The sequence below is a fragment of the Liolophura sinensis genome, chromosome 2 (genome assembly GCF_032854445.1).
Source record: "Liolophura sinensis isolate JHLJ2023 chromosome 2, CUHK_Ljap_v2, whole genome shotgun sequence".
Lineage (NCBI taxonomy): Eukaryota > Metazoa > Mollusca > Polyplacophora > Chitonida > Chitonidae > Liolophura > Liolophura sinensis.
Genome location: NC_088296.1, coordinates 2,939,166 through 2,967,008, shown reverse-complemented (window position 1 = coordinate 2,967,008; position 27,843 = coordinate 2,939,166). Strand labels below are relative to the sequence as shown.

The 27,843-nt window shown below is 40.5% G+C and overlaps 1 pseudogene; it reads left to right on the top strand.

Moving 5' to 3' along the window:
- The first annotated feature begins 1,826 nt into the window (after positions 1-1,826).
- Positions 1,827-19,781, top strand: LOC135463003 (sodium-coupled monocarboxylate transporter 2-like; annotated as a pseudogene).
- The last annotated feature ends 8,062 nt before the right edge of the window (positions 19,782-27,843 follow it).

Here is a 27,843-nt window from a genome sequence, read left to right as displayed (position 1 = left end):
TTAAACGTCGTTTTAGGAATCGGCCTTCTCCGTTATTCAGCTAGAACGTCCATATTGGTGGACAGCTGGTATACGAATGTCACCTTGGACACATAGAATCCAAAGTTATCTAATGAACCTCCTGCGATCCAAAGATATGTGCGATATAACTGGTAGAGGCAGGGGTTGTTGCTAAAAGGCAACGATCTAACCCGTTAGACTAAGTACTACCGAACAAAAGGTAAAGGTAAGGCGTAACAAAGTGTTGGTGTGGCCATGTAGGTGATCGATAAGTTACTCGTTCGCTTTATTTATTTGACGGGTGTTTTTACGGTGTATTCAAGAATTTTTAACCCATATAACTGGGGCCTCCGTGACTCAGTTCGTAAGCGCGCTGGCGCACCGCAATCACCCAGGTGTCTCTCATCAATGCGGCCGTTGTCAGTTCAAGTCCAGCCGTACATGGGAAGGTCTTGCATCAACCTGCGGATGGTCGTGTGTTTTCCCCGCGTTGTGCCCGATTTCCCCTCACCATAATGCTGGTCGCCGTCTTATAAGTGAAATATTCTTTAGTACGGCGTAAAACATCAATCAAATAAATAAAGAAATTAACCCATACAACTGGGATCAGGTGTATGCAGGATTTTCAGGAATCTTTATAATCGTCCTGACGTAAAGCCGCACTTGACTTTTAAAGACGCGATATAAATGGTCAAAAGCATAAAAGTTGCTGCTCCACATTTCTTCGGTATGTTAGGCCGAGAGTACAAAATAAGTACATTGCAGATATTAGTTTCCTAGTTACGGCATAAAAAAAAATCGCGGCTTAAAAAGGTCGCGGCAGAACTGGATAGCTCTGGGGTCTTATGCGCCTCACGCCTTTTCACGATCGTCCTTTTAGCAACAGATGTATAAGATGTGAAATATATAAGCACGCCGACCTGGATAATATTTTCACAAACAACAAAATGATCTGGCCCACCTGGCTTCCGAAAAGAAGTTGTATCTGTAACGAAATTCCTAGTCACGCTAAGATGGTAATGTGAACATGCTGCGTCATTTCGGGGTGCCTGTACGTGGACGATTTTTCATCTGTGTCATTATAGAGGGCGCTGTCTGGCTAACAAACTCAGGTAAGACGTAGTCTTAAATCTGCAATACTCAAATTCATTTTCTAGTTCAGGTAAGGTTTCTTTAAAACGATACCCTAACAATATATTTTTTTGCTGGAAAACTAAATAAGAATTAGAAACTGCTTTAAGGTAACCTAAATATACTACATTTGATGGGCTTTTTTAACACAAACATACTCCGCATTTTCAGTGTGCATATAGTTGCATGAACATATACAACGATGTGATAAACGCGCATTTCTATAGAACTTCCTAAATCCATCCTCTAGAAACTGTGTTAGAAAGAACGTTGTTTACAGTTTTTAATGTCAATAGGTGTTTAATTTGCAAGGAAAGTTACGAAATATATAGTTGCAAACTTTTGAAAGTAGACAAAATATAGTTAATTTGCCGTGTTTCACCGAAACACTCTAGAATGGCGTAACATCATTTCGTGTTTATTGTTTCAGTCATAGTTTTTCAGTCACTCAGTCATAATGCTTCTCTGGTCATTTTTTTTCTTCTAAATTTGTGGGAAGATTTAAGCAGTTTTATTGCACAAGCCTATATTAAACACATTACTTCAGTTTTCAATTTAAATAAGATCAACCTATAATGGAGACGCTATTAGTTACAGTTTCGGTGTTTTGGGCAAATGTGGATACCGTTTGAGAAACAGAAATGCTTTCAGCCTACAGTTTGCTCCCTTTCGCTACTGTGGGATCAGAAACCAAGATGGCGGATTCAGACTACGTCCCAAGAGGCTTCCACTGGGCCGATTATGTCATCTTCGGTGCAACAATCGTAATGTCGTCTGCTATCGGCGTGTTCTTTGCTTGCTCGGGCGGGAAACAGAAAACAACCGCTGAATACCTCCTCGGGAATCGGAAACAGAAAGTAGGCCCGGTTGCCATGTCACTGATTGTATCTTTCGAATCGTCCATTATGATGTTAGGCTTTCCAGCAGAAATGTACGCGTACGGCACTCACTACTGGATGGGTCTCATTGGGTATTTCTTCTGTTGTCTCATCATCTCCCAGACGTTTGTCCCCCTTCTTCATCCATTGAAACTAACCAGTTCATAAGAGGTGAGTTCTTCACAATCGGTTGGCCTGATGTATACAAACGATATGTTTGAAATGAATTTGGCTTCGACCGTATATCTGACAGATGGGCTGTCTGTTCCTAGGAGTGTTAATAATGACCTTTCTGTCTTGCTCTTGCAATAGAGGAATCGCTAGCTCAGAACTTTGAACCTTTAGTTGACATCATCTATCAGGCCATTGTTGTCACCCAGCTCTAGTAGACCCGCCATAGCAAAAAAGAAATATTCTTGAGAACGGCATAAAACACCAATCAAATAAATAAATAAATAACGTAATTTTACGCAATCTAGATATCGCTGATCAAAGCAAGCAAATCACGATCACTGAGAAAATCAAAAGAGCCGCCATGTTATCAATTTTATCTAATCAAGGGCGTCCTCTTTCTACAACTCGGGCACCTGTTTCCGCTGACGTCATCTGGAAACTGTTTTGTCTTTCAGCAATATCAGCGTGGAATACGAGTCGCGCCAAATCGTGTTTTGCTAACGTAGCGTATTCCATAGCCTAATAAGAAATTTAGACTCTTTGTTTTGCATGTCGGCTGACTTTTATTCTCTGTTCTAGGATTATCCTCAATTTAATTGACTTTCTGGGTTTGTTATTTGTAAACAGGTGCTCAATAAATTAATGTTAAAAAAAGTTGTATAACATTTTTGACAAGTCACAAGATACAGAAGTAATATTATTTTCTTTAACGAGAAACAATACAGAACTCTAAACCTTCCTTGTGCTTTAGTCTTTTTATATTTCAGTATCTTGATATGAGGTTCAACTCCCGTCCTGTCAGACTTGTAGCCTCCGTTCTAGGTGTTATAAATTATGTGAGTATTTTAATAATTATGTTCAAATTATGAAACACTCACGGTTTACTTTACATTGTTTTACATATACTAACATTAAAGAACACACAAGATGGTAAAGCCAGAAAAAAGTTGTGCGAGGGACGAGGGGTTGCATAGCGATGATACGTTATGATGCAAAGCCTCGTAAAAATTCCACAATAAAATTTGACAGACAAGAGTTGTCATGTTAAGCCGCTTACTGTCTATTTCCACACCTCATCTGAAATAACAAAAGTCCTTTTGTTCATTTTTTTCTTTACTGGATTCTTGTTTTACGCCAAACTCAAGAAGTCTTCACACATACGATAGGGAGTGTCGTAGACATCTGCAGATTATGTTGATGGAAGTCAAGCAGTCTTCAGCGAACGTTACATCGCACAAACGGGCCGCACAAGCTGTCGTAGACCTCTTATTGCCGCCAAGGCCTGGAGAATGCACAAATTGCTGTCCAAAGTCAGGTTCTACCACGCATCTCGCAAAGTGGGATATCTTTCACTCGTGTATCATATTTCGTTGCCAGGCGCATGCGCTATTACAGACAACTAGTTCTGATAACCTGGTTTTATTGAAATTCAAAAGTACAGGGAGAGAAAAAAGTGCAATGTATTCCTGACGATGATTTAATAATGTTGATAGCAAGCGCTATAAAAAGGCACTAGCCCAACGCATGGCATAAAAAAAAACTTGAAAACCGCCTGCCGAGAAGTAACAAACTATCTTTACACATATGTAGGCCTACACTCAAAAATGAATCTCTTAATAATAACAGAACGTCTGTTGTCTGAGTGATGCTAGAATGTATTCTACCATTACAACACAATGATATGTTAAATGTAACACACATAATTTTTTTCCATTTAACATAAAGATTCCATTGGACTAACGGGGTATTGTTGAATATGACAGAATGTTAGGTTAGAGTACATTCCAGCATCACTGAAACACCAGACTTTCTGTAGAACTTAAAAGATTACTTTTTTTAGTGTAACGCCTGTTCTAATGGCGACATTTGGCTCTTATGGACAGTCCGGTCTGACAATAGTTATTTATGCAAAATCAGGCTGTCGTGTGTGAAGACGAATATGTCAGCTGATTTAACGATGACTTATGTAAACTTCACACCGGGACTCGAAGTCTCAATATTTTCACGTTCCCCTATTAAATATTATTGGACTTTAATTGTGAGACCGTTTACGCCACCGTCTTACGTCACATTCAAATGATACTCGATGATTGATTTGGATGCTGGATGCTGGAACCAAGTAGACATACTATATCAAAACAAATGACTCCAACGCTGCCATATTGGTTTCCGTGACAACTAACTGTATATTGTATGCAAAACTATAACCTGATATAAGAGTTGCTAGCATACATAAATGTGGACAAGGACTATATATTGAATAGAACAATATGACATCTTACTCTCAAAAAATTACTCTGTTAACTTTTACATAAAGTGTGTTGTTTGAGTGATGCTAGAAGGTATTGTCTTATTATCACACAATACTGTGTCATATTGAAAATAGCATCCTGTTAGTCTAATAGAATGGTTATGCTGAATTAATAGAATATGTGTGTTATATTATACAAAATAATCTCCTGCAATAACAGAATATATTCTAGGTTCACCCAGACAACAAACTTTCTGTTACACTTTACAGAGTATTTTTTTGAGAGTACGTCTGTTGAAGATTACTTATCTTTAGCCAATATAGCCAACGAGACTGTCAGTGTCGAAACAAGTGGAAATGTTCGTCCGTGTCTGGCCGGATATCCGAGCTTTTCTTTTTGCCACAGTTTTCCTTCGTTTATAGGAATGGTTATCATCATAAAAATGAGAAATTATTGAGCATACAGTAGTAAAGAAATAAGTGAAATAAAATATATTTATATAAGACACAGTATGAGGTACAAGATTTTCGTAACAGTCGACATGCAGTAAAGCTAAAAAATATTAATAGCTCTACAGCTAAATTCAGTCAACCCAAAAGGCGTTTATTTATTTATTTTACTACATTTGAGATGTCAAGTCCTCAACGCAAGAGTTGACGGTGGTTCAGATTTCGTTAGTGAAAGAATTATGAATGCAGCCTGCCGAAACCCCAACACAGTACACATCCTAAAATTATCACCATAAAACAAGTTTCCCTCGTCTCACCTGTCACACTGTCGTCGCTGCTGTCATTTTTATTTTTTATTTATTTATTTGATTGGTGCTTTACGCCCTTCTCAAGAATATTTCTCTTATTCAACGGTGGCCAGCATTATGGTGGGAAGACACCGGGGTAAACCTACGACCATCCGCAGGTTCTTGTCAGACCTTTCCACGAACGGCCGGAGAAAAAGACAGCTGGACTTGAACTCACAGCGACTGCATTGGTGAGAGGCGCTGGCATGCTAACAACTTCGGCCATGGAAGCCCCTATATAAGTTTATAGGTACATGCATTACACCAGGATTCTGCTGGTAGACGAAGCACCAGGCTAGTTCTTTTGTATTGTTTTAATCTCAGTGTTTATCAAATGTGATGACAACATCACATTGGTGTACTTTATACATACATAGATTTGTTTACATCGTAACTCCATTACGTGAAATGATTTGCACCAAGATGTGTTTCAGATATTCAGGTATTTCTAATCCACAAGAATGAATTCATAGAGAACTATTGGCACAATGCCTCGGCTTAAAATGTGTGGACCCTATGTGAATAATTCCTCACAGGTTGAAAAAATAAACAACCCAAGAATCTGCATGATCAGGAAAAAACGTTCGTCTCGGAGCGGTGTACTGCGGACACACGAGTAAAACATGATGGAAGGTCTCCTCGGCCTAACACACAATACACAGATCTGAATCGCTCAAAGTTCAATCTTGTTAGGTAGTTCGATCTTGTTAAGTAGTTCGATCTTGTTAAGTAACTATTTACTGGACAATATTCTGACCTAAGTCAGAAACACAAGATAACTGTTCTTCTGCTAGAATTGGAGAAATGAAGGCAGTTATGAAGCTTTACAACAGGGTTAAAGAAGTTATGAAAACGACTTTTTTATGAAGTGTCTCACTCATTTGACCATACTTTAAGTAATAGTGACTTTAATTCATTCAGAGTTGCGGATATGGACAGTTTGAGATCAGACATGGAAGAACTGCTATACTAAAAGACGTCTAATGAGTTACAATTGATATCACTGTACTAGTTTTTGTACGTAATTCCGCTTAAGCCATGATTCTATCGGCCCGGTACATAAATTATTCTTATTTAACCACGGGGGCCTCTGTGGTTCAGTTGGTTAGCACGCTAGCAAAGCGTAATGACCCAGGAGCCCTTAAAAAAGACCTTAAAAAAGGAGGTTGTAACTGGCAGCCGTCGTATATGTGAAACATTCTTTAGTATGGTGATAGTGTAACGACTGGTTGACCAGTATGAATATAATGGCTCGGGCGGGTGGCTTACTTACGGTTGGGGCCCTCCGTGGTTCAGTTGGTTAGCGCGCTAGCAAAGCGTAATGACCCAGGAGCCTCTCACCAATGCGGTCGCTGTGAGTTCAAATCCAGCTCATGCTGGCTTCCTCTCCGGCCGTACGTAGGCAGGACTGATCAGCAACCTGCTGTGCCCGGTTTCCACCCACCATAATGCTGGCCGCGGTCGTATAAGTGAAATATTCTTAAGTACGGCGTAAAACACCAATGAAAAAAAAAAATGCTGGCCGCTGTCGTGTAAGTGAAATACGCATGAGTATGGCGTAAAATACCAATCAAGTAAATAAATAAATAAATTCAACCACGAATAGTTGGAATAAAACCGTAACGGAAGGAAATAGACAAGTGATCGGAATATTTACTCTCTATACTATAGCCTGTTATATTATGTTACAGTCATGGGATATGGGGATTGTTTTGTTTGGTCCGGCTACAGCATTGGAAGCAGGTATGGATGGCTCTTCTCTTTTACACCTTCTTTGTTTTGTTTCAGTATTGACTTTGATAACAGAACGTTGTCTGAAGGGCTAGAAAAGGGACATAATTTTATAATTCTTATTTTTGCGCCGTCGGTAAAAAAGAGTGAAAAAACAATTCTTCACACACAGGGAAAGTACTTTCCCCGGACCTAACCAACATATCAAAATGTTGATAGTCGAAATAATATCTTCTCATTGAAAATTACTTTCTCCCGACTTAACTCATTTAATTTCTTTATTCTCTTTTTTCCGACGGCCAATAAAAAAACAGAATCTATTTACTAAATTTTTTTCACGGGGAAAATACTTTGTCCCTAGTTAGCTTTCAAGGGGGGGGGGGGAGGTGCTAGTGATCCAGTCAAACGTGCCGTTATTTAGAATGCAGCATGTCGGGGTAAAGTACTTTTCCCAGAGTTGTTTTTGGACCGAGAACAGCTTTCATTGTTCTGACGTTGTTTTTGTAAGAAGGGTATTAACACAGATGAGCTAATTCATATGTATGTTGACTTTGGGCAAGCGAACAAAAACACTGTGGCCATACTGGTCGAAAACCGCGGAATTATAATGAGTGAGAGACACCTTCAGAGCGACCTGTTGTAACAATTGTTGTTTAAAACAACATCTGTGATTGGCAGGCTAACTCGGGGATAAGTCTGCTAATTGGGTGGATAATACCGCGATTTAGTAAACCAATTAGCACGCTGCATTCTAAATGACGGCACTTCCGATTGGATCATTAACACGGCAGAAAGTCCTTCCCCCTGTGATAAAAAAATGAAGTAAATAAATTATCTTTTATTTTTTTTTTGGTCGTCGGAAAATAAAGAGAATAAAGAAACTAAATCAGATAACTCCGGGCAAAGTGCTTTCCTCCAACTTAGTGGCCAATGGGAAACTATTATTTCATATATTAGCATTTTGATTGGTTGGTTAGGTCTTTCTTCTCTTTTTTTTTCGACGGGAAAATGTGCCTTCCGCGGTTCCGTAGAAAAACAGATTAAAACAGACTTTCTTATAACTATTTACAACAGAAACTGGGGGTAGGCCTGTACATAGGCATGCATATGTTAAAGTTCAAATTGCATGCAAAAAGAAGCGAGACTTAATAAGTAATGGAGGTCAACACTGGCTGGGACCACAATAGTGGTGAATTGCTTTCGAATGTCAGGGTGTTAGCGATATACAAAAACACTTGTGTTGTATGAACACAAGTTTGTGTTCTTTCCAACGAAAGACTTGTGTCATATTTGAACAACTCTATCTTACGCTGAATTAAGAAAAGGTCTTGTGTAGAAAGAATTGAAGACAAGATGTGTTGGATGTTACACACATTACTTGCATGTTTTTGTTTCATTCCATAACTTACCTCGTTTTGGTTCAACACAAGTTTGTGTTATATCATTTTGTAACACAAACATGTGTTCTTCACATTTATTTAACACGTGTTTGTGTTAGGATAACACATTTCTGTGTTGATTGAATGAAAATAACATTTGTTGTGTGAGATTAAACAAAAAGGTATTTTTTTTGTATGCAGCCGATTCGAATGCAGCTCCCTCTGCTTCGATTGCGGTTTTTGGCCAGTTTGTGACAGTTCATGTATGTAGCGAAAATAGAAGGCAAGAAAGAAAATTCTTGGCCCAAACACTGTTTATCATTTAGTCATGCGATCGGTTTTGTTTTCAGTGACGGGTTTTCCGATCGTCTACTCTGTGATACTCGTCACCATTGGAGCTGTATTTTACACCACCATTGTAAGCACAACATAATACTTAACAGAGAGGTTAAGATACTTCTCCACGGGATACGAGTACGATTTGTGTGCGTGAGTTTAGGCGAACTCGTGTCGCTACAGCGGGGAAATGTTAAGCTACTCGAATTACACGATTTGCGTTCTGCAAATAAATTATTTATTTATTTGATTGGTCTTTTACGCCGTACTCAAGAATATTTCACTTATACGACGGCGGCCAGCATTATGGTGGGTGGAAATCGGGCCCGGGGGAAACCCACAACCATCCGCAGGTTGCTGACAGACCTTCCCAGGGGCAAATAAATTAGACAAACTCTCTATTTTCATGAAGTCACTGGTGATATATATTAAGAATGGCGCACAGCAGAATAATGTTTACATGTTTACAGCATGGAAAAAGCTTGAAAACTGCGGGATGTACGCTATATGATATATCGTTATCGCACAAGGCTATATGCATAAAATACATACAGTGGAAAAATTACATTTTCTTAGCTTAACGGCACATTTTGGGAGTAAAATTCAATACTTTCGACAGCCTATTGCTTCATGAGTATGTTGTTTTCACTTTTATTTCACGCTCAATCAGATAAAACCCCCAAACATTGACTCGGAAATGCAGTACGAGTAAGTATCGTTCAGCTCGTAAAAAAATGAGCAGATCGTGCGACCTAGATTTGCCAAACCTGACGTCGTACACAGATAACTACGAGGTCACTACGAGGTCGTAGGTCGTTTAGGTGTATCTTAACCTCTTTAACATCTAATGAATATCAGCGAATCCATATTATTTAAGGTTTTCCCACCTTGCACCACTGGGAAGACATTTATAAAACCTCTTAAATCATATCGCTTCGGTGGCTTAATGGTTAAAGCGTTCGCCTCGAAGTAGGAAGACCTCTTGATCAAGCCCGTCTCGCCCTGCCAAAGGAAGATACAGTATATGTACACGCACTTAATGACTCCTCGTCGTCATATGACTGAAAAATTGTACACTTAAATCATGTTAATCGCAAACAATGTTTACTAGGTTAGAGTGGTGTAATTTTTGAGAAAAGTTAAGAAAAATCGATTGATCCTTCCGTCCTACTCCCCTCCACCACCCCCCACCCCGGATCGAAAGGTCGGCAGATTTGATGCCACAATGGGGATTTGCTATATTTGTGTTCTTTGGTCAGTGATCGAAATGCATGCGTATAATAGTTCATAAGTGCATTTTGAGTGAATGTTTTCTTTTTATCAGGGAGGGATAAAAGCTGTGATATGGTCAGATGCTCTACAATTCATCATTATGCTGATGGGCATAATGGCCGTCGTCATAGCGGTGAGTAGCACATTTCAAGGTCGACATCAGCACCTCTCTGTACCCCTCATATGGTGCAAGCAGGCATCAGAATATATCAGTACTGCTCGTGTAGCATAAGCAGACATCAAAATCTATCTGTGCCACTTCTGTAGCAGAAACAGATGTCAGAATCTCTCTGTTTCACTCCTGTAGCATAAGCAGACATCCGAATCTATCAGTATCGCCCCTGTAGCATAAGTAAACGTCAGAATCTCTCTGTTTCACTCCAGTGGCGTAAGCAGACATTTGACTCTAACTGTATCACGTCTGTAGCAGAAACATAAACAGGAATCTCTCTATATCTGTCCTCTACTAGGGTAAGCAGACATCCAAATCTATATGTATCACCACTGTAACATAAGCAAACATCAGAATCTTTCTGTATCACTCTGTAACGCAAACAGACATCAGAATCTACCTGTACTACGTCTGTAGCGTAGTCAGACGTCAGAATCTCTCTGTATCACTCCAGCCGTGTAATCGGGCATCTCTCTGTTCCACATCACCAGTGTAAGCAGAGACCAGACATCAGGATCTACGTCTACCACTCCTGTAGCGTAATCAGACATCAGAATCTCTCCGTATCACTTTAGTTTAAGCAGTCATAAAAAGTCATTAAAAACACCATCAAAAACGTCCACCGTAAGCAGACTTCACAATCCACGTATCTCTTTACGGTATATAACATGTTGTCACTCTGCATGTCAAGATGTATGACATTTGAAAACTGACATCTGCGTAAGATCTTTGATATAACTATCTTAAGAAAACATAATGCGATGATCAATTTTTACATCTTGATTTTCATTTAGAGGAATTATTATACGTTGCTTTAAGGCACAGTATCAAAAAACATGAGATAAATTGTTACAAAAGTAAAGGATAGTTACGGACAGATACGATTTTGAACACTGTTATTCCAGCATCTGAAGGAAGGTAGCTAGAATATTGTAAGACATTGCAGGTGTTGCTACAATCGCTTCCATTCTGAACACTCACTTTTTTGCGTAGGGTATATTTGCTGTTGGAGGAGTGGGATCTCTACTTCATTATCTGGAGAAAGGTGGCCGGATAAAATTATACGAGTAAGTAGATGCCTACATTATTTTGCGTTTATTTTGCTCTGGTCAGTAACTAAGAGAGTTAATCTGTAAATTGGCTCACAAAGTCATCCATTCCTAAATCACAGTTTCCGCCTGCATATGTATACACAAACATAGCTAAAAACTCTTCCCTTTTTTCATTTGCTTTATAGCATGTGTTAAGCTACCGTAATTAATTACCTTCATCACTCAATTTTTTGTTACAGTTTCAATCCTGATCCGCGCACGAGGCACACCTTCTGGAACCTCATTGTAGGAGGCTCCATACGGGCGCTTGGGCTAGGAATAAACCAATCGTCTGTTCAGCGTATCTCATCTATGAAGACATTGACCGGAGCTAAAGTGTAAGTCAGGATGGCCGATATACACTTTAAGTTTTATACTAGTGCTGTCTCACTGAATGGCCATACAGAATACACCAGATATGACACCTTTCTAAGAAACAGTAACCTGAAACTGGTATTTGAAAAATGGCAAAAAATACTGGCTACCGTCATATACAATTTATGCCACGTGAAATATATCGGTGTCAAATAAGAATTTTTACATGTAGACCCTAAAAGGAGTGGATAAATCAATCACTCAGTCAATTAATCTTGTTCATGCACCCACAGGGTGGTGATGTTGACGTTTCCTGGGTTCTTCTTGTTCTCTTCTTTGGCGAACTTAGAGGGACTCATCGCCTACTCGTATTTCGCCCACACCCACTGCGATCCCCTCGGGGCCAAACTAGTGACTAATCCAAATCAGGTTTGCTGTACATGTATAAATTGCATGATTAAATATGTCATTTTGCAAAACGTTTTAAGCGTTAAACGTTTACTTTACACATCCATTATTTATTGGATGTTTGACATTCGGGTCCATGCTGGTAATATATATTATTAATATTTAGACACATGCATGAAATAACAGTTACAATATGACAAAATGACAGCAGGCCTTGTTCCACAGGTTGCCTGTGGTCATTTGCCGAATTATCACTCTGTCGTCAGTGCTCTTGTTTAACCCTTTGTAGTAGTCTTTCATATTGCAAACGTTTATGCTACTCTGATATCGGATATTCTCAACTATGCACGGTCTTTCAGCACCCTGCAGGTGGTCATGGGTTTCCCCCACGCTCGGTTCCTTACTTGCCTTCGGTAAATCGTCTCAGTGAAGTAGCACTAGATAAAAGAGCAGTGGAATTCCGTCCTTCAACAAGGAGGTACATTACACGTTCATGCTCTCTAAGGGCTCTTTCGTCGTCATATTACTGAAAAATTGTTAAGTACGACGTTAAACGTCAAGCACTCACTCACTCACTCACGAAAGGCAAAAGCTTTGAAACGAGAGAGACTGTTTAGCTGAATGCATTTAGCTGACTGATTTATGAAAGAGCGGTGGAAATCCGTCCTGCAACAAGGAGGTACACGTTCATGCTCTCTAAGGGCTCTTTCGTCGCCATATTACTGAAAAATTGTTAAGTACGACGTTAAACGTCAAACACTTACTCAATCACTCATAAAAGGCAAAAGCTTTGAAGCGAGAGTGACTGTTTAGCTGAATGCATTTAGCCGACTGATTTATGTACTAGAATAAACTCGGTACCTGTAATACTCAACAGAGTTGTCTCATCAATAAAGTCCCCATATGTAGAATGAAACACTGTTTTAAAAAGCGCTTCCGGATCATATATGTCTTGATGTCATATAACATGTTACTGACTCCAAATTTGAGTTACCTTCCCTTTCTGAATTTAGAAATAATTAATTTGACATTTTTTTTTGTTTTCTTTCCCGATTCTACCTTACTTTGTGATGGAATTGTTTAAAAAACAGCCGGGTTTGCCGGGACTTTTCTTAGCGTCATTGTTCAGCGCGTCTCTAAGGTAAGAATATGTACGATTAATGAGTCATGCGCCCTCAAACATTACTCAAACATGGCGGAGTGTGAATGCTGTGCGCAGAGTTTGGATAAGATTCTACACAATTCATTCTATTTCTCAATCGATAGCGTCTATGGTAAAATGGTTAGAACGCCGGGAAACCTGACATCAAACCTGTCTTGGATCCTTCCAATGGTGTTTGGTGCTCAGCACTGAGAGGTCAGAGCAGGGAAGTAGGACTGGTTGGCCCAGTGTTAGTGCAATATAACTGAGGCGTGCTGTCATATGTGGTGTCTTCGGCATGATATTCCAGTAGCGGCAACATGGACTCGCCTTGTTACAAGAACACAAAGTATATATCCACACACCTAATGACTTGTCGTCAAATGACTGAAAGATTGTTAAATATAAGCGTCATGTCCGACATTCGTATTACCATTTGTAGTCCGTAAAGGGCGTTCCAAGTCGATAATCACGAGATCCATTTCCAAAACAACGTTTAACACTAACTCCGAAAGACAAAGTATGTAAGAAAGTATACAAATAAGAAATACGCAACAAATGTTCTCGGCCAGTGAATGGAATCAGCATGCAAATCGCGTAGTGTATAGGTTGTCCGTAATCAATATACGTCTCTCAGCTGCGCTCTGATTACAATTGTACATATATCCCACGTGGCTATCTAATTCAACGCGATGAATATACAGTCGCTGCTCCGGGTTAAGCGGAATTCGACACAGGTTGTAAGGCAAAAGTGCCAGATTACTTACAAGAAAAACTTACAGATGTAACATTAAAGAAAACTAAGAGCGAATGTTTTAGAGTTGTTGGAGTATTCTTAACACAGAAGGCCGGCTGCCATATATTGCATATAAAACGATAATAGATTACGTACATATCCGATGAAGGAAATGGCATTCTCTTGTACAATAATTGACCTAAACACAGTTTTCGCTGTTTTCAGCACACTTTCTTCCGGATTCAGCGCCACGTCTGCCATTCTCTGGAGCGACTTTCTAAACCTTGCTTTCCTAAGGTCTCCGAGCTTGACAGCGACGCTGATAACAAAAAGCACAGGTATATCCGTATTTGAAATGAAAGCGTAATTGGCAAAACTTAATATTGGAATGTAATATTTGTTTCTCCTGCCCCTTACCGTTATCCCAGCGCCAGTAACTCATTTATTCACTGATTTTTCACTGCTGAAATCATGGTGCTCGGATGCGAGTATTAAGCCTACTATTTAAGGATTTACACGAACAATTAGAAGCAAAATAAGCTAACTAAGGTAATGTGACAAAGGGCCGTATTTTACCGGTTACGTGGAACTATTTGCAAGCTTCACACTCTCGTCGCTGTTCTGGTTTTACTCTCTGTGCTGTAAGTGTTATTGTATATTAAACAATAAAAAGACAAGCTGTAATACTTCGACGATAGTAGTTTTTACATTACTGTAAGCTACATTACAGCCATATGGTTAAAAGTGTTCGCCGTCATGTAAGTCAAAACGTCTTAAGCACGGTGTCAATCACCAGTTGGCTAATGAATAAATTAGTATGCAAGATCACTTTTAACATTAAGGAAATAACTGAGAGGCAGTGGGCACTGCCGTTTTCTCAATCACAAGGATAACTTCTTCTCAGAGGATCAGCCATTCTCAAAAATAACGTTTTTTTTTTTCTAACAATACACCTGTACTGGATGAAGGCTTCCGACTTCCATAAAGCTGACCTCCATCGTATAAGTTAAAAATTCTTGAGTATTGTCAGAAGTCCATAACTTAGAAGAATGCAACTTTACTTTAGGTTGTCTTCACGGTATTTTACACTTTTTTTGGATCTTTAGCACCTTATGTGATCTCTCTGTGCAGCCATGTATTTTTCTTTCTCTCTGATGCACGGGAAACGTTTGAGAAACGGCTGATTCTTGATGGGTTCCAAACACGGATGTGTTGAAATAGACTTAAAAAAAATTACAACGGAATGTTTGTAAAAGGACAACAGTGTCTTTGATAGCGATTGTTTTATAGTTGCGTGGAAATATAAAAATAGTCACTGGGTTCTTAACTGCATAGCAACAATGATCAACGATCATTAATAAGGAGTATCGGTTTTTAATAAGGAGTATCGGTTTCAAAGTGTGGCCAATTCTTGTATCAGACGTTTATATTAAGATTTCCCATGATGCAGTTCACAATTCCACCCAAGAGGTTGGCATATTTCTCCACCAGTTAGCGTGCTATGGTGACGAGCTATAGGGATGTTGCATACATTTAGGTAATGGACTTCTGTTATTGTGTTAATCGGCTATCGAGTAATCAAATGAACATAGCTTAGGTTTAGATTTTTCTTGAATATGTTTGTCGTTTGCAGTGCTATTTCTGGGCTGTCTGGCTATTGGAATAGCATTCCTTGTCATGCAGATTGGAGGGCCTCTAAATCAGGTAAAACTGACACGTTACCTTTTCAGGCCTGGTTTCTTCCCTATATGTATACATACTATATAGCGTGTCGACTATCATATAAGAAAAGGGGCCAGCGTGCACAGCGTGCTGACGCACCACGATCACCCAGGAACCTCTGACCAATGTGGTCGCCTCTGAGTTCAAGTCCAGCTCACGTTTTGTCCAGTTCTATCCCGAAAAGTCTGGTAACAACTGGTCGTGAATTTCTCATGAACCCTATCCGGTTTCCTGCACCACCCCACCCCACCCCCACCCACCATTCTCATAACGTCCGGCGTTGCAAAGTGAATTATTACTGATTACAACTGAGACCAGCAATCAAAAAAGTAAATAAATTAATAAACCATATAAGCAAAATGTTCTTGAGTTCTTTGAACATGAATTAAATGTACAACCCTTTTCCCGGTGGTTAAATTCCCCTTAGAGAGAGGCCGTAGCCTTATATTCTATCATAAGGTGAAACCACAAGGCTATAGGGCTCTGGAGTAGAGAGAGCACAATGGAACCACTAAGGTTACGTACTTGTATAATGTATGTATGGTTTTATTTTTCTGTGTTAACAGATTTCTGAGACAATTCTTGGATCGATGGGTGGACCCACTAACTGGCATCTTTGTCCTCGGAGCACTTTTCCCATCAGCAACAGCTAAGGTAGGTCTTTTGTCGTTGTTGTTGTTGTTACAACCAGATAATTTGGAAGAATATTTTAGTTGTACGATGGCGGTCAGTATAATATTGGTGGAAGCAAGAGGACTACGTAACGACAATAAGTCATTAGTTGTGTACATATACTGTCTTCTTGTGGCAGGGTAAGCCCATGCCGCCAAAGTGATGCCACCACTGCCGGGTCATGCAGAAGACACCAGACGTGACGCCTCACCCAGTTATAATACACACTTGCACTTTGCCAAACAGTTCTGTTTCAGTGCTCTATCCGCTCGGTGTTTAGCCCAAAACGAGGCTTGCTTAAAATATAGGGGTGTTGTCTAACACGCTTGGGCGATGATAAAGAATTGAATATAAAGCATACAACGATTAGTATACATTTGTCTTGTTTGCCCCCACCTTTGTAGGTACCCATAAAGAATCACGTTTTTTACTTATGCGCGTATCAATTAGTCTATTTTATGGCTCTAAAATGTCAATTGTTACATCCGGGTGTCTTGACTTCTACGGTCTTGATTGTGGCGTGCGTGCCTGTTTCTTTGAGCTGGGCTAACATGAATGGGTTGGCAGCTGGTAATTGGGGTTCTGTCGAATCTGCGCATTTGTAATGTTTGTTCAGTTCAACACCAAACAGTGCTAGCAGTCCCGCAGTACAACTTTCGAGAACAGGTTATTGTTTCTGGTTGTGAAGAAGGTAGATATATAAAGGGTCGTTGTTCTAATATAATTTGAGACTATTTTGACCTGATATGTGATGGAATTGTGTATTGGGGAGACCATAGTAGAGACTTATAACCGTTGTTTACCTCTTTGTTGGAGTCAATTCTGACACTTCCCCTGTTGAAAAAAAAAAGAAAAAAAAAAAAACATGTGTTGGTATACGATATTAATCCAAGACGTCTACAAACAAAACAAAAAAAAATACGCTATGCAGAAGTGTGCTATTGGTATATGATGCATCAATTTCAATATAATCCAAACTACACTGTCTCATAAAGGGTATCCAACTTGTATAAAATGATCATTCCAGGGAGCCATCTCCAGGTCCATTGGTGCTTTCGCTTTGGTTTTCTGGATTGCTATGGGTTCCAGTTTTCACCGCTGACTGTCAAGACCCCATACCTTCCTGCTGCGCCGATTGATCAATGTCCCGGTTATAACAACTCTGCAGGCAATCTAACAATGGCTGCCTGGAATGCCAGCGACTATATGTCCACGGGAGTGCCCGTTGCGGAGAATGACATACCCGTGGAACTGCCTGAAAAGATATACAGGGAATACTCAGGCGTTGAGTAAGTATGGTATGGCATGTGTGCTGGACGGGAGTATAAGGTCCTTAGTATTTCTTTTAAGCAAAGGGAATGTATCTAACTCAAGGAAGGGCATAGAGAATGCATTAAAAATTTACAAGGCCGGGTGTCGGTTTCCGGTTGAAATTGCCCCTGTCGAAATATGATGTTATATGCAGGCTTTTAGGAGGCTATATACAAATTGTCAGCATCGTGATTTGCACACCAGGACAACTATTGACTACCATGAAAAGTGTTAAAATTTTGTATCCAAGGTGTTAACTGAGATTAACATAAACGTATGTTGACATGAATCCAATTTACGTCATTCTAATGTAGCTTTCTATTTCTGCTTCCAGCTCCTTCCTGTCCTACATTTACTCACTCTCCTACATGTGGTACTCTCTAATAGGGATGATTTTGACAGTGTCGTTTGGTCTGATTGTTAGCCATGCAACAGGTGAGGGAGAATCGTTTCCAAGAAGTTCTTTACATGTCAAATGTCCGATCGACCATAACTAATGTGTAGATTTACTTGTAGGAAACATAAAGTGATAAGGCTAAAATCGCTCTACTGTATCCATTTTTGCGTAACTTCATGTAGGTAAAGTTTGATTTATCAGATGTATTTGCCAAATGGCAGAGTAGATGAAAAATTATTACAGTGCGGCGCAAGTTCTGTATGATATTTAGTTTACTGTATTTTGTCCCACAAAATTTGTCCATCTTTGATTCGCTAAAGCGTAGTTCTCATGTGATATCACACCCTTCGGTCCAGATTTGGATGGTTCAATTTAAAAAGCAGATAATATATTTTGAGCTATTTAGGAAGAGCGGTGGAATCACACTTAAACTTTAGTTTTTGACGTGGTTGGTAACTTGATGACTTAAAAGATAGACCTTTAATGAAAAAATCTTCCTGTACCATGAAGTGGGCGATGTTAAAGCAGCAGAAAGCACAATATCGCGTCAATCGTACCACTCATATATGCACATCAGCTTAAAAGGCAAAACGGTGTTCGGGTGGCAAGCGGAAACAGCTAATACTTCGGGTTATAGAAATAACTCACACCTGACCGGATAACACTAATAACATGGCGGCGCATTCGATTGTCTCAATATGCGCGATTTAGTTTACTTTGAACAGCGATATCTCGGTTATGCAACATCACACACACAATAAAAAAATTATTTTAAGGTATCCACTTTGATACGTCCCTTATGGTACTGGTGGTTTTCTTCATAGGACTCTGGTTCGTATCAGTAAAAATCATAGAATATGACGTTACACAACAATCCAATACATAAATATATGTATAATGAGGGTGAGTTTTTTTTTTTGAAAACAAGACGTTGTAAGGGAAAGAAGATCGCCGTTAAAATTTTAAGAAAGAAGGCGATTAATGGAGATCAAAGAAAAAAGAGGCACATGAACGTGAAACAACCTCACGAAGAAATGTATATCGATAAGCATATTTATGGAAACAAGTAAATATTGTACATGCTATAGTTGTTATATTATTATAGCCAGCTTCCCTCAGGGCAATCCCGTATGTCCTTTGACACATTTTCATTCCTACAGGTGCCAACCCGCCCGGAACAATTGATCCGAAGTATATCATACCAATATTCGACCAGCTTTTTTGCTATTTACCAAGTTCTGTCCGGGATAAACTTCGATACGGCAAAGACTTTATACCAAAAGATGAGGTAAGATACAGAAGGCTTAAGCTCCTCCCACGACCCTTGGATTGTTGCCGTAATGGTTGATTTCAGTATAATTTCACGCCTATCAAAACAGCTGAATATCCCGTATTTGTTTATTTATTTATTTACTTGATTGGTTTTTTACGCCGTGCTCAAGAATATTTCATTTATACGATGGCGGCCAGCATTACGGTGAGAGGAAAGCCGGGGAAACCCCGTATTTGTTGCTGGGCTTTAGAAAAATGGGAGAAGATGAAAATTTTGCTGCCACTGTTTTAATCAACAAGAGCTGATAAAATTTTCCTGTGTTTGTTGGAGGAGGTAGAGGAATTTGATCTAATTTTTTAAAAATGTGTTTGCGTTTGCTACATGACGTAAAAGAAGAACCGATTAAAACTCTTGTCGCCTTTGTTGTAGGACGTGAAGGAAGAGGAGTTGATTAAAGTCACTGATGACGGAGATATGTATCTTATAGTGGAGCCGGTCGTGGAAACAGATTTACCTAACGACACCAAATCCTTAGTGGATGAACAGAGATCTGCACTCCTGGAGCAAAGGACTATTACTGGCAAAATAGAATAAAGGTTTTCCCATGCCTCATGCTTATATACAAACATGTTGTCCAGCTGTCTTAAAGGGATAAGGAATTGACGCTAATTGGCTGGCAGTAGAGATAGGGTTTCATGGGTAAAATTTTGCAGCCACGGTCTGACTTAAATCAATGTACCATACATAGAATTCAGTTCAGGCAAGTCATACCCTGGACCTGTCTGTTTCTCAAATAAGCCAATCAGAATCGATCCTGTATCCCTTTAAACGGAATTTATATATACCTTACATTTCGTTCAGAAAGTAATTGTCACATTTTATACAGCTATATAAAGTACATAACTTCAATGCCTTGAGCGCAAGTCCTATCTCTACATAACTGGACATCACAACAGGTTTACCTACTCTGTCGTGCCAAAGAATATGCGAGGATAACGTTGTGAGCAACGACTACCAAAACAGCACGAGCCTAGTACTGCTTTGGTTTATTTTCTTGCCATGATGTTTCCAAGTCAAGGGGAAATTAGACCATACCGGACCTTCTGTGGAAAACATATCACTCCTTTAAGGAAAGCCAATTTGTGGGTTTACAACAAAGGAGGTTTGTACATGCCCGACAGGTGTCGCTGCAGGTCACTCATCGAGAAGTCGTGCGCTGAAAAACATTATCCGGTAGACTGCATTCACTCGTCGTAAGTTTCCCGAAGCTATGCATTAGGCCTACCAAGCTTGGACACGTTTTACAAAGCTCTCTGTGATTACACTGCGTCAAACCGATTTGCTCGGGACAGGAATGTCTTTGATTGTAGGGGAGAGCGGGGATGGTTCGGACACTTTTCACGAATGTCTCTTAAATACCCAAACTTATCAGGGAAAAGGTGTCATGAGTGCACCACAGTAAAGTTGCCCGTGCCAGCTGTCTGCAAAACAAGAATCCCATTCTAGTCTCTTAAGAGTTGCTGCTATAATGAAGGAGACATCTTTGTGTCGAACTGTCCGAACCCTCCCGAAATGTTGGGATACACTGGACAGGCCGGTGGGTACCTCCGGACAGCATGTAATGTAAGGTATCGTAGAGGCATTGGCGTTTGACTGCATCTCGCAAGAAGCAGTGCGGACTTCTGGCATTGAAAACATAAACAGAAATATCTGAAAACGTTCAGTTTTTTCTTTTTTATTGAACTTTGAGAACTGGTGTGCGACTCATAACATTCGAGTCGAATACCCGCATTAACTGAATTAATGATGTATGTATGAAAGACAAAAGCAAACATTTGCAATTCCCAAAACATTGAAGTATACAGGTGCTTTATGTAGGACGCGTATTGGTGCACATTTTGCACATCTGACGAAATGTAAGTTCTAAAAATAAAGCATGTATGACCTCTCTGTTGTTGAACGATTTACTTCAACGCACAACCAGTCCATCAAACGAAAATGCAAACTTGATGTATCCACTTAAGCGCTTGTTGGACACCACCAGAGGGCTGGGCAGTATCCCCCTTATCTGATTGATGTTAACAGACGCCAAATCCTCGACATGCGGGTAAATGAATGCATTGGCAACTTTTGACGATTTTCTGAGATAGGAAATGTCAAAGTCATTCTCTTCGTCCTTACGCGAAGTGATCTTTCCAATGTAATGGACATGGTTTTGAAATTCAACAAGAACAAAGTCATTTTGTTCTGGGTCTCTGTCCAGAGGCGCATCAACAAGGTGGGAACTGTCCTCTTCATCGGAGGCTTCCGATTCATCGTGTTCTGTCATTTCGCCATCAGAGCTACTGCTACTGCTACTGCTTTCCGCTTTTTTAGCACCCTTCCGTTGCTGAAACAAGGAGATCTTCCTGGCTCTAATGGATTTGCTCTTCATTTCTTCGATAGCTGATTTTTCAGGCGTATCTGTTGCTATCATGCATTTACCACGTTTTTGGCCTGTTTGACCTTTCCTCTCAGGGGCTTTTGGAAAGGGGGCAATGTCAGACGGACTTACAGGATTTGAGGTTTCCCCAGACTGACCAGGCGCAGCGTTCGAAACCGGAATAGGCGCCATATTTGGCGACTGGCCGCCCTTCTCCGATGGGTGTGGCCTATCCGTGACAGAGGACATCAAGAAATCTTCCTCCCCAAACACATCGCGGTCAAATGGACAAATTCCTGTGCACCGGAATGCCGACTTTATGTTTGTTGGCGTTGCAGCTCTGTCCCATGCTGTTGCCACAAGAGGCGGTAAGTCGTAAATGGACAGAGTCTGGCCCTGGTGGCTGAGCATCCAGCTGTCGGCTGCTTGGTTGTAGAATGTTTTAAAGGGACCAAAAACACAGCGATCTAAGGGCTGCAGCTTATTCGATGTGTGAGGCGGCAGGATTAAGATAACGACGCCGTTTTCTTTGGCATAATTGAGACCATCAACAGACAGGTGTGAATCGTGGTTATCCAGAATGAGGAGAATTTTCTTGTCTTGAGTGGATCTGGTGTGTTGGACAAGATGTTTCAGCACTAGTAAGAAATTCTCACTTGTCATCCACCCTGACTTATGGACAGGACCAAGGGCACCAGCCGGAGCTCCAGACATCATGCGGGCAGCGTCCATGCGAACCCTGGGGAAGACGAAGGCTGGGGGTAGGGCATTTCCATTTGCGCAAATAATTCCCGCCACTGTCACAAGTTCTCCCCGTTCTCGAGATGTTGCTTGACCCACCTGATGAGCACCTTTATGAGCGATGACTTTTGGAACACGCTGCACTGTTGTGCACCCAGTCTCGTCCAGATTGAATATTTCTGATTCATTGAAATTGTAGCGTTGAATGACTTCCGCAAGTTTATCTTGAAACACCTTTAGGTTTGTCCGGTTAAAACTTGTCATGCACGCTAGGCTGGTCGCTTCAGGGCTACGGATACTAAGACTTTTGTTTCTGTGAAGAAAACCGGTTAACCAGTCTTTGCCAGCCATTTTGTTTGTTGCCCAGGTTTCAGGTGTTCTGATGTCATTCTGTCTTGCATATTCATAAGCTAGCCTGCGCAAGGCCTTGGGTGTTAAGCCGTAGTACATGGCATAGCATTTCAATAAATACTCCGTTAGTTGTTGTTCCATTTCCTGAGAAAACACCTGCCTGGTATTGAACTCGCCAACCTTGAACAGGAAACCTTTTCGAGCTTTGTCCACATAATCTTTCAACGTTGATTTTTTGACATTATGTAAATCTGCAGACTTTCGCAATGACAGATTGCCGTCAAGCACATCTTGTACAGCTCTCTCCATATCTACCGGCTTCACAACTCTCTCAGTTTTCCGTTTATACATTCTAGGCATCCTGAGAGGCGTCTTATAGAAATTCTGCAAAACAAAAACATGAGTTGTAGGGATGGTTCGGACGCATGGGGAAGATTCGGACAGCTGTCCGAAGTATCCCCGCATGTTATTGAAGAAATAAAAATGGTCGAGTGGGAAATTTCCGCAGGACAGGGATACAGTTCTACACCTAAATCATGTCGCATGGGCACAGCTTTCAGGGGGTATGGTAGGTTTGTTGAACATCTAAACTTAACCCGTGCATACAGTTACAACGCACCGACGAAAATATACATCAGAAACGGGGAAAAATTAAAGTTTCCATACCTGTAGAAGTCGAAGACCTGTCAAAACTCCCCATGTGACTGTTGTTGTTGTTTTAACACTTGGAAACTATCTAACCAATCATAGATGTCGTGACAAGCATTGTTTGGCAAAAATGTGCAGTGTCCGAACTATCCCGCTGTACGAACCATCCCCGCTCTCCCCTATGCAGTTGTGGATACTACGCCGGGAGTAGGTTACGGATTCTCGGTCAAAAAGATATTGGTTGGTAGCAGATGAACTATGTGAGCGAAACGTCCACGATAAAGCATGGTTACTTGCGACCCACTGGCTCTGTTACTACACAATACATCAAATTTCCACCCCAGCCTTGATTTGAGGCTTACATGTAGCTCTCCAGCTTTTCGTCATACAGTTACATAGAGGTGTTGTGCCTATATCCGAACTCTATATACACTGGACAGATACCAACGCACTGAATTTCTAATATATCCGTTGGTTGATCGATTTACCTTACTTATGGCAGGTTTGATGATTATTTACAATGTAGCTTATATATGTACCGATGTTGATTAAATTGAACAGGTGCGACAAGACTTTCCGTCAAAAACCCAAGCAAACATGACTGGGATTTGAACTCACACGCCCAGGTTAAATGACTACTGGTTTGAAGTAGCAATGTGCCATTTAAGAACACACACGGTTCATCAGAGTCTTAGGGTTCCAGTTCAGTCACCAGAAACATAAACGTTATCATTAATATTCCAAACCTGGTTTGTGCTCTCCACGGCCACATTGGACAGGTGCCAATCATCTGAGGTGAGAGCTACGCCTTAAATCACTTAGCCAGCGAGATGTATATTTGTAATACACTGGCAAGTTTATATTGAGAGGAGGTTTATATTGAGAAATGAATTGTACCGACGACTGATCTCCGGCTCCTGTCAATTCATTTCGGATGCATGCTGAAAAAAGTTAGATATCACGTTGGTTGAATACCGAGTTATGATGTTTTAGAGTTTATTAAATTGACATACACTTCATGAGTTCTTGGGTGTTCTTTTACTACATAAGTGCACAGGAATCCTTGGCGTTGATGTTGAAACAGCGCAAACGAATCCTTCACACTGATGTAGCGTGACTGAACCACTGTACTTGTGCTTACTCACTGTAAACAAAACTAGACACTGATTCTCAAACACTGTACAAGATTCCATAGAATCCATAGAAACTCTGGGTTTTTATTTACAGTAAAAGAAAGCTAAAATGTGAAGTAAGGTTCATCAGACAGACAGCTGAAAACTATGGGTAGAAATACCTTCGAATATTTTTGGCAGATTTGTTGAAAGGCATTCAAAATTTTGAATACTATGGTGGGCTTTATGAGCCATACTGACGGTATCTAGGAACACTGACGTTACATCACCTCTATGGTGGGCTTTATGAGCCACACTGATGGTATCTAGGAACTCTGACGTTACATCACCTCTATGGTGGGCTTTGTGAGCCATACTGACGGTATCTAGGAACTCTGACGTCACATCACCTCTGTGGTGGCTTTATGAGCCATACTGACGGTATCTAGGAACTCTGACGTCACATCACCTCTATGGTGGGCTTTGTGAGCCATACTGACGGTATCTAGGAACTCTGACGTTACATCACCTCTATGGTGGGCTTTATGAACCATACTGACGGTGTCTAGGATCTCTGACGTTACATCACCTCTATGGTGGGTTTATGAGTCACACTGATGGTATCTAGGAACATTGACGTTACATCACCTCTATGGTGGGCTTTGTGAGCCACACTGACGGTATCTAGGAACACTGACATTACATCACCTCTATGATGGGCTTTATGAGCCACACTGACGGTATCTAGGAACACTGACGTTACATCACCTCTATGGTGGGCTTTATGAGCCACACTGACGGTATCTAGGAACACTGACGTTACATCACCTCTGTGGTGGGCTTTGTGAGCCACACTGACGGTATCTAGGAACACTGACGTTACATCACCTCTATGGTGGGCTTTATGAGCCACACTGACGGTATCTAGGAACACTGACGTTACATCACCTCTGTGGTGGGCTTTATGAGCCACACTGACGGTATCTAGGAACACTGACGTTACATCACCTCTATGGTGGGCTTTGTGAGCCACACTGACGGTATCTAGGAACACTGACGTTACATCACCTCTATGGTGGGCTTTATGAGCCACACTGACGGTATCTAGGAACACTGACGTTACATCACCTCTATGGTGGGCTTTATGAGCCACACTGACGGTATCTAGGAACTCTGACGTTACATCACCTCTGTGGTGGGCTTTGTGAGCCATACTGACGGTATCTAGGAACACTGACGTTACATCACCTCTGTGGTGGGCTTTGTGAGCCATACTGACGGTATCTAGGAACTCTGATGTCACATCACCATTTTTGCTGATGTGGTCACCAGAGGAAAGGATTTTGGGGGGAATATTTCATCAGTAATCTTTTTCTCATGAGTGAAAAGAATTATTCCAACATTCAGTGTCGTGATTAGAGTTGAAAGACTTCATGTGACCTCCGAATTCCTAACGTCTGAGAGTATTGTCCATAAAGACCACCTTAGATTTCAAATGTCTGAACACCTTTCTCTGTCTTCATAAACATGTGAGAAGATAAATGAAAGTATATTTGCGCCTAATTTTAAGTAGTCTATTTAGTGTTACAGACTTCTATGCTTAGAGGCCTTTTCCTCTGAGTGGGTGTCGATTTTGGTGACTCAAAAAATATGATGTGCTCAAAACGTCGGTTAAAACAAGGGATCTATTCGAATATTATGTTTTCTTATTTTATCCATCACCTTTTTTTGCGATCAAACTGGCGAGCTTTTGTGATCTCTTGTATTAACCTGCGTTTGGACCACATTATTTTGTAGTTCATTAGAATTATCTTCTGTAATACAGATAGGAAAACCAATCCGCATTGGGCGCAAAATCTTTTATTCATATAACTAATAACACTATCGAGAGACCTCCGTCGCCGAGGTTGTTAGCTTACCAGCGCGGCGCTAAAAAAACCCCCCAAAAAACCCCAAGGAGCCTTTCATAAATTCAAGTTCACCTCAGGCTGACTTTTTCTCCGTCTATAGTGGGGCTATCTGTCAGCAAACTGCGGATGGTTTCGGGCGGCCCCTGCCCGGTTTCCTCCTACCACAATGCTGGCCTCCTGTCGTATAAGTGAAATATTCTTGAGTACGGCGTAAAACACCAATCAAATAAATAATTAAATAGGTGCGTCACACCTATTGTTAAATGTGTTTTTCTTTTCAGTAAACACGTACCCTGCAAGTGGAAATTCAGCATTCACTTTTGGAGAGGGTGACTGGTTCAGAAATTGAGATAATATGTTTAAGACTATTATTTGCATGAACGTCAAAGATGTTAAAGGGATAAATCAAAATTATGTTAATTTGGACATTGGCGTGATCAGAGAGTCAAAATTAAATACATTGAAACTTGTACAAGTACAAAATCGAACAATCGGGAATATTACAGATGAATTATATAGATGAAGTATGATAGAGTTCTGAAGTTCTCAGAGTGAGTGAGTGCTTGGGGTTTAACGTCATATTTAGCAATTTTTCAGTGATATGAGGACCAGTTCTCAGACGCATTTCCGCTATTCCAATATTAATGATTAATAGTCCAGAGATAAGCACCTGTATTATACTTTAACTGGGGCTGTGGATGACAGACGGCAGCATATGTCGGCAAATTCTCATAAGTGGTGTGTTTGACATTTGGATTAGGGAAGACACTGACCGCTTTATGTACCAACAGGCTCATCAAATGTCTGATTGGGGTTTACTTGACTGCTGATTTCTATAATGACCCATCCGTGATAGCCGACGCCAGTCCCAAGGGATTGAAGGGTATTACGTCTGCCAAGGAGGTTTTGTGTTTGCGCCTGTCTGTCTCTATTCCTTTTTCCCCCTACCCCCTCTATTCTCCCCCCCCCCCCCCCCCCCCCCCTATGCTGCCCATCTCTCCACTTCTCTCTCTCCCCACTTTTGCCATACTATAGATATGCCAGAGAAACGTGGCATCATCGTATAAGCCAAACACTGGTCTACCCTATCGTCACCAAACTGTGATTGTGTGAGGAGTCGTATCTGGTGTCTTCCGATTGGTGTGTAAGTGATTCAGCACTCTGCAAATGATGCTCATTGCCTACTAAGGGAGATAACCTAGTGATATACATGTATCCTGAATAATGTTGAAAAGTAACCTTCTGCAACAATCTAAATAAATAAATAAATCTATAAATAAATAAATAAATAAATAAATAAATAAATAAAATTAAATGCAAGCAAGCAAGTAAATTAAGGACAGGGTGATGTAAATTGGCGTGATATTATAAAAGCAGATTTGTTTTATACAGGGTGTGCAGTTGTAGTGCTCACATGCACAATAATATAATTATTTTTTCGGTTTTAAAAGAAACATTGCAACCTATACTGT